The sequence below is a fragment of the Triticum dicoccoides genome, chromosome 3B, assembly GCF_002162155.2.
Source record: "Triticum dicoccoides isolate Atlit2015 ecotype Zavitan chromosome 3B, WEW_v2.0, whole genome shotgun sequence".
Taxonomy (NCBI): Eukaryota; Viridiplantae; Streptophyta; class Magnoliopsida; order Poales; family Poaceae; genus Triticum; species Triticum dicoccoides.
The window spans coordinates 786,675,521-786,684,891 of NC_041385.1; the positions used below are offsets into that span (position 1 = coordinate 786,675,521).

Consider the following 9,371-nt stretch of genomic DNA (forward strand, 5'->3'; position numbering starts at 1 on the left):
TCGGATTCTTCTTCAGTCTCACTATCTGCGTCGCTACCGTTGTGACTGCGGGGGGATGTTGAGTATAATGTTTATTAGGAAAGACGAGATAGACTAGGATTTGTTCTGGCTTGTCTTGTACTCCAAGTAGATCATTGTACTCCTATATATATGCCCACGAGGCTCAAGCAATACAATGACTATTCCACCAAACCTCTCTCTCCCTTCTAACAGTGAGGACTGGGAACGGGAAGCTGACAAGGGAAGTGGTGGCGGCTTGGACGAGAAGGAAATGTGGGAAAGGACGTGGATTTTTGAAGCTCGGGCTTTCGGACACCTCTTATCCTTACCCTCAAATGTTGCTTTGAGATCTGTGGTACACAATTAACTCACTACTACATGGAATTTTCTCTTTTTTGTTTCTTAAAAAAACATACGAGTTTTGAACTTTGCAGGACAACAAAACATTCGTACTACTATGTGGGTAAAAACTTTCAGATTTTTTCGTCCGACATAAATATACCCAATGTGACAAAACATACGAACTTCAATCTGTAAGTTTTTTCCCACATTCTAGTTAGAATGTTATGTTGTCCTGCAAAGTTTCAAGTTCATGTGTTGTTTTATTTGAAAGAAACAAAAAAGGCAAAAGTTCTTGCACGAATCTTGATGAAGAAATGGATGGCTAGATAAGGGGGTGTTCCAAAGCCTGTGCTTTCTCAAATGTTAACCGGAAATGGGGGCGGCTAGGGTATCCCTTGTCATCCATCTTAAATAGCCGGATTTGGCCCTCAGATCGCAATGCGAAGAGGCGACATGAATGCGTCCTCACTAAACCGTTGAACTCCCCCGCAAACCGCTGAGTTTTTGCATGAGCCTATCCTTCAGTTCGATGTGGCGAACATGTCGGTACGATCCTATATCTGCCCCATGTGTGAGCTTAATATGAGAGGGGCCGGACAACCTAGATGCTTGGTCGTATTTGTGACGTTCTTGATGCAGGCGTTGGCTGGGCTTTTCGCCCGGACGTTTAGGCAAAAATAAGGTCAGGTTGTAGATGCTCTAAAGTCGGGCAATTATATGCGCGGAGAGATCTGGATCCAAAAAGAGTTTATTCTATAGATTGATCGACCGTTTGACAAACGATAGCCGCGCGCGTCTGCCACATTATCAGCTAGCTAGATCCGCTATGTACGGAGCAGTAAACTAGCTAGCGCAGACTCATCGTTCATGCCTGGCTCCGTCGTGAAGCGGCCGCCAACGAGAATCCCGGCACGCTCATCGGATTCGGGTCTACTCTGCTCGCCGTATATAACGAGCAAGCAATGGCACCTCGATGCACCACAGCCCACAGGTCCACAGCACTGGCCAGTCCAAAATGTGGCAACCAAAATACCTCATCCTCGTCGCGGTCTCGCTCTCTGTGCTTGCATGCACGGTGGTGGGCGACGGCGGCGGCAGGCCACTGGTGACGGCCGTCACCAAGGACACGGCAACCTCCCTCTACGCCATCCCCGTCAAGTCGGGCCGTCCGCTGGTCCTCGACCTCTCTGACCCCATCGTCTGGTCCACCTGCGACGACGGCGCCGTCCATGACACGCTCGAGTGCAACAACATCGACTGCATGCGCGTGCACCGCTTCCACCCGCCCAGCTGCCCGCACACCGGCTACGGCATGCCCGACGTCCAAAACCCCCGCTGCAAGTGCACAGCGCACCCGCACAACCCCGTCTCCGGCGACACCGCATCGGGGGACATGACCCGAGTAGCGCTCTCAGCCAACGCCACCGACGGCATGAACCCGTAGGGCCCGGTGTCGTTCACCGCCGTGACATCCTGTGCGCCGGATACCCTGCTACAGGGTCTGCCGGCTGGGGCCGTGGGAGTGGCGGGGCTCGCGCGGTCGAGCCTCGCATTCCCGGCGCAGGTCGCGGGCACGCAGGGAGTCGCTAACTCGTTCGCGCTCTGCCTCTCGAGCGGCCCTGGCAGCGGCGTCGCCATCTTCGGCGGCGGCCCGCTCTTCGTCCTGGGGCAGCCCATCTCGGAGATGCTGGGCGGCAGCACACCCCTCCGCAAGTACAAGGACTCCCCTGGCTACTACATCATCGCCAGCAAGGGCATCGCCGTGGACGGAGTGCGGATCCTGCCGGGCGAGCACGCACCGCTCACCATCGGCCTCTCCACGACGACCCCCTACACGGAGCTGTGCAGTGACGTGTACCGCCCGTTCATCAACGCGTTCGACCAGGCCATGGAGCGCTGGGGTGCTGCCGCTTTGAGGGTCCCCTCGCCGGCCGCGCCGCCGTTCGAGCTGTGCTACAACAATTCGAAGCTGCCGCAGACGCGGTTCGGCTTCTTCGTGCCAAGGATCAGCCTGATTCTCGACGGCGGCACGAGCTGGCCGGTGTTCGGCATGAACTCTGTGGTGCGGTTGAACCGCGCCACGGCGTGCTTGGCTTTCGTCGAGATGAAGGCCGGGAACAAGGCTGGGTATTATGGCGACGGTGCGGCGCCGGCGGTGGTCATCGGAGGGTTGCAGATGGAGAACATGCTGCTGGTGTTCGACGAGGAGAAGCAGACGCTCGGGTTCACCGCCGGGCAGCACCTCATCAATGGGCTCTCCTGCGGCCACTTCAATTTTACGATGCCCGCCTAGCCTACTGTTGCGTGGTCTAATTAATATTGTCATTGTGTTGCATGGATTTCGAAAATTTCCGTGCGTCTATTTGACTAGTTTTTTCCCCTCGTTTTTTTCCTGCAAACAACGTCAACCCCATGCACCAAAATAAATTACACACACCCAAGCACGTCGAGATCTGACAAGTCAGAAGCTCACACAAAATTATTCCGTTGTACTTGGGTATTTGACTATTTCGCATCCTGTATAGCACTGTCAAACCACCATGTAGATTCCATCACCTTTCGTCAGAGAGAGTGTTCGCAAGGTGTGTGTATGACTATGATATTCTCTCTCTTCTATGTCCCATCCCATAGAAAAGAAAAGGGAGGTGGTACCCTACGTCAATGTACGGATTAAACTTACTGCCTCCTCATTTCCAATTAAATGGTGCCAAATCAACTATCCAAGTGTTGTCCTGAAACTTCAAAGACTACTCCCTCCATCCCATAATGTAAGATTATACAGTTGCATAGGGTTCGAGATGTTCTTTCGGCTGATGCTGTGGCTCCAAAACATGTTTTGCTCTTAGGAGAATTCATGGGTTGCAATAGAGTTGTTGTGCGCTCTAACAGCATAGAATTAATATACGTTTTGAAAAATGAAGGATCACCAACGGGTATAGCTACAACGATTTTTCATGGTTGTTATTCCATGGAGCGAGACTTTGTAAACGTTATAAGTATGAGCATGCCATTAGGGACAAAATATGTAGCTCATGAACAAGCCCAGTTGGCTAGCAGGATTTTTTGGTAAGAAAAAGAGCACTCTTCTTAAAGGAAATTCAACGCCATCTCTAACCAACACAACTCGATGACCCCGCATATACTTCATATCGCGGAACAAATAGCCATTCCACTTGCAGATAGGAAGTAATCGGACGTTGCCAGGAGGTGCCAACGACGAATATACAAAGCATGGACCATCCACCTAGACAAGGTCAAGGTTGTACTACTAGGATACTCAACTCCAAGTCTCACACTAAAGCCTCCATCGCAGGAGAACCGATGCAGAAGAGTTGTGGTTAACGCTTCTCCCCAACAGCCTCACAGGTCAAATATATGGAAAGCAGCCCTCAGCATCCTCACCGCAACGACGTCGGAACCAACATCACCACGATGGGGCGGGGCTAGAGATACTTATTGCATTGTTTTATCACCTTCACCGCCCAGCCTACTGGCATGCGGACTCCAAAACCTAACAAACCATACCAAAACTCCATCTAGTTGTGAAGATTCATGGTCTGCCCTGAAGTCAGCAGCACAGGGAGCCTTTTCAAAAGAATAAATTAAGCAGCACAGGGAGAGCACCAGCTTAACTTGTCACATGAAGTGCAACACCGATAATGCACTAGCAAATCCCATGAAGGAAAACATAAAATAGTTTTTTGTTCCAATCCAGTAGTGTAAGGTCAAATAGTTTAGCTTTCGATTATTCGACAATAATTGTAGTAAAGTGAGTAGGTTACTTGGCCAATTTGTACATGCTGGTTATCTCTAGAGACCAGGGTTCAAATGCTACGAAACTGGGTTGGACTTTTCAGAGACAAATGTTTGGATCCTATGAGACTCATCATGTTATCTCTGGTTTTCACAAAAACCACACACCTGGAAAAATCGAATTATTCCTGGATTACCTATTTCAATAACTTACGCCTTAGATGTGTATTTCGGTACGACCCAACCAATGTACTACCTCTCTCTCAGTTTACAGGGCATGCGCGTATCCCTAGATCGTCAATTTGACCAACCTAATACAAGTCATATATCACAAAAAATATATCAACATAAACTTTGGAGTTTCTACTTTCAAAAGGTATAATTTTTGTGTTATATAGTTTATATTAGGGTGATAAAATTGGCAACCTAGGTATACGCGTAAGACTTGTAAACTGAAATGGAGGTAGTATATATCTTGCTATTGTATTAAAAGGAATACTCATCCTATATGATATATAGTACTAAATTGGTGGTCCTCATTAAAATATCGGTTTTGCTAAAGCACATCTAGATGTGCCATAAGTATTGAACATTTAAGTCATATGTCATTGATCTTACATGGAGATTCGTGTGGGCATTTTCTTTTATTTTCTTTTCCCATTTTCTTTATGCTTGATTGAATCACTTAAATGTGCAATAACTAGGGCACATCTAGATGTGCCCTAGACAAATCCTTAAAATATTTCTCTTAACATGGAAACCACCATGCAACCACGCATTGAAAAAATTTAACAAAAAATTAATAGTATCCATGAAATTTTAAAAAATGTTCACAAACTTTAATCAAAGAATTGTTTACAAATCTTTAAAAATATTAATAATTTTTTAAAATGTTTGCTCTAAAGTAAAATATGCATGTTGTACGGAAAAAGAAAAGAAAAATGAAAATCAATTGAAATCGGCAGAAAACCGATATTATAACAGTTATGCTCAAAACCAGTGAGCAACACAACTGGGCCAGATCACCCTACAGACAGTGGTATAGGAGGACTCAATTTAGGGGGCCTCCTGTAGGACCAAAGCCGAGTTTCAAATGTACCCATTTGGACCAAATTGACCGGTTCTTGTTCTCTGTGCAAACCATGTGCAGTCGATGAGACAAATGAAATTCCTTTTGGACCAACTGTGGTGGTCTTTTGTTCACGTGAGTAGTTTTGTTGCAGTATAAAGCGGGATTTAACTAAACTATGAGCAAGAAGATAAAGATAGTAATAACAAGGAACGAGGCCAAATGAGATGACGCTTGAGTAATGAAGGCGTTCTCGAGGTTTCGGATTCATCACCACTAGAGTAGTAAACTTGATTTTGTGAAAGCACAATTCTAGGTTCTGATATATAATCCATTCTATACGTCTTTATGTGTCGGCAGAGCCATATAAAGAAATCCAAGTAATTTTATTGTTTCTTCCAACCTTATAGTTAGCACATTGATTGGTATCTTTTGAATTTATACATCTTTTCTTATCATGTAGGATAATCTACACTAGAAGTTACGGAAGATACATATAGTATAATGTTGTTCGAAATTTTTAACGCCGTGTTAAAGCAGTGCATCATGCTGACTTGAGCTCCAACTCCGTCCCTGGGAGTAAGGGCGCCTATTCCTTCTTGGCATTGTTGCCAAAATAGTCGACTTAGTCGTCTATGTGTTTAGTCGTCACCATGATCGCCTTTATTTTGTTAACCTCCTTTTTCGAAGAAAAAAGAAAGACATGTGTGCGCTCCTGTACTGTACTGTGTTATTTGATGCAGGGAGTTTGTTCGTTACATGTATGGCATTTATCATTTAGGAGTGAATAAGCTTTTTTTTAACAGTAGAAATAATAGATGCAAGGAAATTCGAAATCCACACAACACGATCACAAACTTTGGCCAAGCAACACTAGATCCATGCATGTAACTAAAACGAACCACTAGGCGGGCACGGTAAAATTAAAGTTGCTGCACAAGAGCCCCCTCCCGTTGATCTGCCCGGTGAAGGCCATGGTCTGCTTCTCCTCGTTGAACACCACCAGGTTCTCCTCCATCTGCAACCCTCCGAGCACCACCGCCAGCGCCGCACCGCCGCCATAGCCAGCCTTGTCCCCCTCCTTCATCTCGATGAAAGCGAAGCACGCCATGCGGCGGCCGATCACCAGCGCCCATGGAGTTGATGCCTTGCACAGCCTCAGCCTGGACGTAGCGAGCGGGCTTTTGGGCCCGCTCGTGGACCGACCAGGACCGGACCGATCGGTCCCGGTCCGCTAGAAAAACTGGCCGGTCCGAGCTGACAATTTCAGCCCGAAAATCGACCGGTCCGGTCCGGTCTTAGCTTGGTCCGGCTCGGAGGACCGACGGCCCAGCCCAATTAGAGCTAATCAGGAAGCCCATCACGCATCACACATATAGATCGGGCGTGTGTGCCTGACCTAAACTCATCCCGCATCCCGTTCGTGCGTGTGTGCGCCGCCGCTTCCACCAGGACGCACTGCGCCGCCGCCGCCGCCCCTCCTTCCAACAGTGGGGTGGACTAGCACCAGGACGCGCCGCCGGCCGCCGTGGCTCTGCCTCGCGCCGCCGCTCCCTTGCGCGGCTGTTCCTTCCCTCTCCCCCTCGCGGCCGTGCCTCTCCATCTCTGTCCCTCGCGCCGCCGTGCTGCCGCGCATCACGTCCGTCTTCTCCGTCTCCGGCCACCGTGCTGCTGCGCCGAGTACCGCTCCGACAGCCTGGGCCTACATGGCAGTGACTGTATGCGTCAGGACCGTGAGGACCGACGGTCCGCACCGAGCTTTGCATCTGCCGGTCCGGTCCCTGAAATTGGGACCGCTGCACTGCTCGGTCCGGTCCGGACCGCACCGCCGGTGGCCGGTCCAAACGACGGCTCGGACCGGGACCGGACCGGCCCGGAGCGTGTCCACCCTGAGCACTGCCCAGCCCGTGCCGCCCTCCAGCCCAAAGCCGACCGTCGGCACGAAGTAGCCGAACCGCGTCAGTGACAGCCTCGAAGAGTTGTAGCACAGCTCGAACGGCGACCCAGCCGGGGAGGAGAGCCTCGCCCCGGCGGTAATCGCACCGTGGCGTTCCATGGCCTGGTCGAACGCGTCGATGAGCGGGCGGTACACGTCGCGGCGCACCAGCGCGTACGGGGTCGTCGTGGAGAAGCCAATGGTGAGCGGTGCGTACGTGTCCAGCGGCACCTTCGCTCCGTCGACGAAGACGCCCCTGCTGGCCGAGACGTAGTAGCCGGGGTATTCCCCGTGCTTGCGTAGCGGGGTGTCGCCGCGCAGCATGTCCGTGATGGACCGCCCGTTCGCCGCGAAGAGCGGGCCCCCGCCGAAGATGGCGACGCCGTCGCGTTCGCCGTTCCCGAGGCAGAGCGCGAACGAGTTAGCCACGCCCTGCGTGCGCGCGACCTGAGCGGGGAACGCGAGGCCGGAGCGCGCGAGCCCCGCGACGCCGACGGCCCCCGCCGGCAGCCCCGCTAACAGGGAATCCGGCGCGCAGGACGTCACGGCGGTGAACGACACCGGGCCCAAAGGGTTTCTGCCATCGGTGGCGTTGGCAGAGAGCACCACGCGGGTCATGTCCCCCGACGCGGTGTCGCCGGAGACGGGGTTGTGCGGGTGCGCGGTGCACTTGCAGCGGTAGGGGTTGTGCGCGTCGGGCATGCCGTAGCCGTTATGCTGGCAGTTGGGCGGGTGGAAGCGGTGAGCGCGCATGCAGTTGATGTCGTTGTACTCGAGCGTGTCGTGGGAGGCGCAGTCGTCGCAGGTGGACCAGACGATGGGGCCGGAGAGGTCGAGGACCAGCGGGCGGCCGGAATTGACGGGGATGCTGTAGAGGGAGGTGGCCGCGTCCCTTCTGACGGCCGTCACCAGCGGCCTGCCGCCGCCGTCGCCCGCCACCGTGCACGCCAGGATACACAGCGAGACGACGATGAGGAGGAGGTCTTTTGGTTGCCACATTTTGAAATTTGGACAGGCCAATGCTGTGGTCGATCGAGATGCCATTGCTAGCTCGTTATATATGGCGCGCGGAGCACGGGAGACTAGATGGGTAGACGGTGGCGTACATGAGATGATGTTTGCTGGTTTTCCAAGTAATTCGGTGGAAGAGGAAGAGGAGCGTGCCGGGATTCTCGTTCATGGCAGCCTCACGACGGAGCCATGAGCGAGAGTGATGAGTCAACGAATATATGCACTAGTTTACTGCTCTGGGTGGCGTAAACGGCGGATCTAGCTAGCTGCATGCTATCGTGATTATTAGTCAAAGGGTTGATCAATCTATAGAAGAAACTCTGCTTGGATCCAGATCTCTCCTCGGATGGCAACAAAAAGAAGCTCTCGCACGTGGTTTCGTGTGGAATTCGCGTTCACGTTCTTGTTCTCCAAGTGGATGCTCGTAGCGTCACGTAGTCGCCCAACGCAAGTACACGACCGAGCTGGAGAGGATACTAGTTTCATGGAGTAGGAGAAGGATGAGATGGAGGAAGAAGAAGCAGTGCCCGCGTGGAATGGTTTAGAGCATCTTCAACAGACGCGCAAGGAGCGGCACGCTAAAACAGTTTTGCATGGAAATAGCGGTTTTTTGCGCTGCAGGGCACTGGCTCTAGCAGCGGCTGCAAAATATTTCGCGGCGACCCGCTCCAACAACGCTGCAAAAAAAAAAAAAGGCGCGTGCGAGCAACCAGTACACAAGCTAGTTCAACCAAATAGATAATGCAACGATACAAGCAAAGTTCAACCAAACTGCACAAACTAGTCAGATACAAATAACAAAGTACAACCAAACAGCACAAACTAGAAACTACGAGGACTACTCCGAGTCGTCCTCCTCCTCCTCCTCGCTTGTGTCGTCCGACGTATCAAGAAACACGTCTTCCCACAGATCATCGTTGTCGGAGAAGAATGATGCATTTCCCAGATCGCACTGCGATATCGCCAGTGCCTTCTGACGACGCATGTCCGCCCTTTCCGCGCGCCGCCTTGCCATCCTCTTCGCCCAGAAGGCGCTCTCGTTGGCGACGTCCTCTGGGTGGCGCTGGCGCCAATCCTCCATGTCTTGCTCGTCCGCCTCGGCGATGAGGAGGCGGCGCTGCTGCTGACAGTGTTCCTGACGGTCGATGACAGTTACTAGTAGCGGCGGAGGGGCGAGGTCCTGTGCCTGCTCGCGCGTCCAGACGTCCTGAAAATTCATCTGTGCGTGAGGCATTGAGAGGCGCCACACCGCCGCTTCGT

General features: G+C 51.8%; 2 pseudogenes; one reads left to right on the forward strand and one right to left on the reverse strand.

The window, feature by feature from the left end:
• The first annotated feature begins 524 nt into the window (after positions 1 to 524).
• On the forward strand, positions 525 to 2,640 carry LOC119282250 (annotated as a pseudogene).
• A 3,428-nt stretch (positions 2,641 to 6,068) lies between these two features.
• Positions 6,069 to 8,099, reverse strand: LOC119282251 (annotated as a pseudogene).
• Positions 8,100 to 9,371: the final 1,272 nt, after the last annotated feature.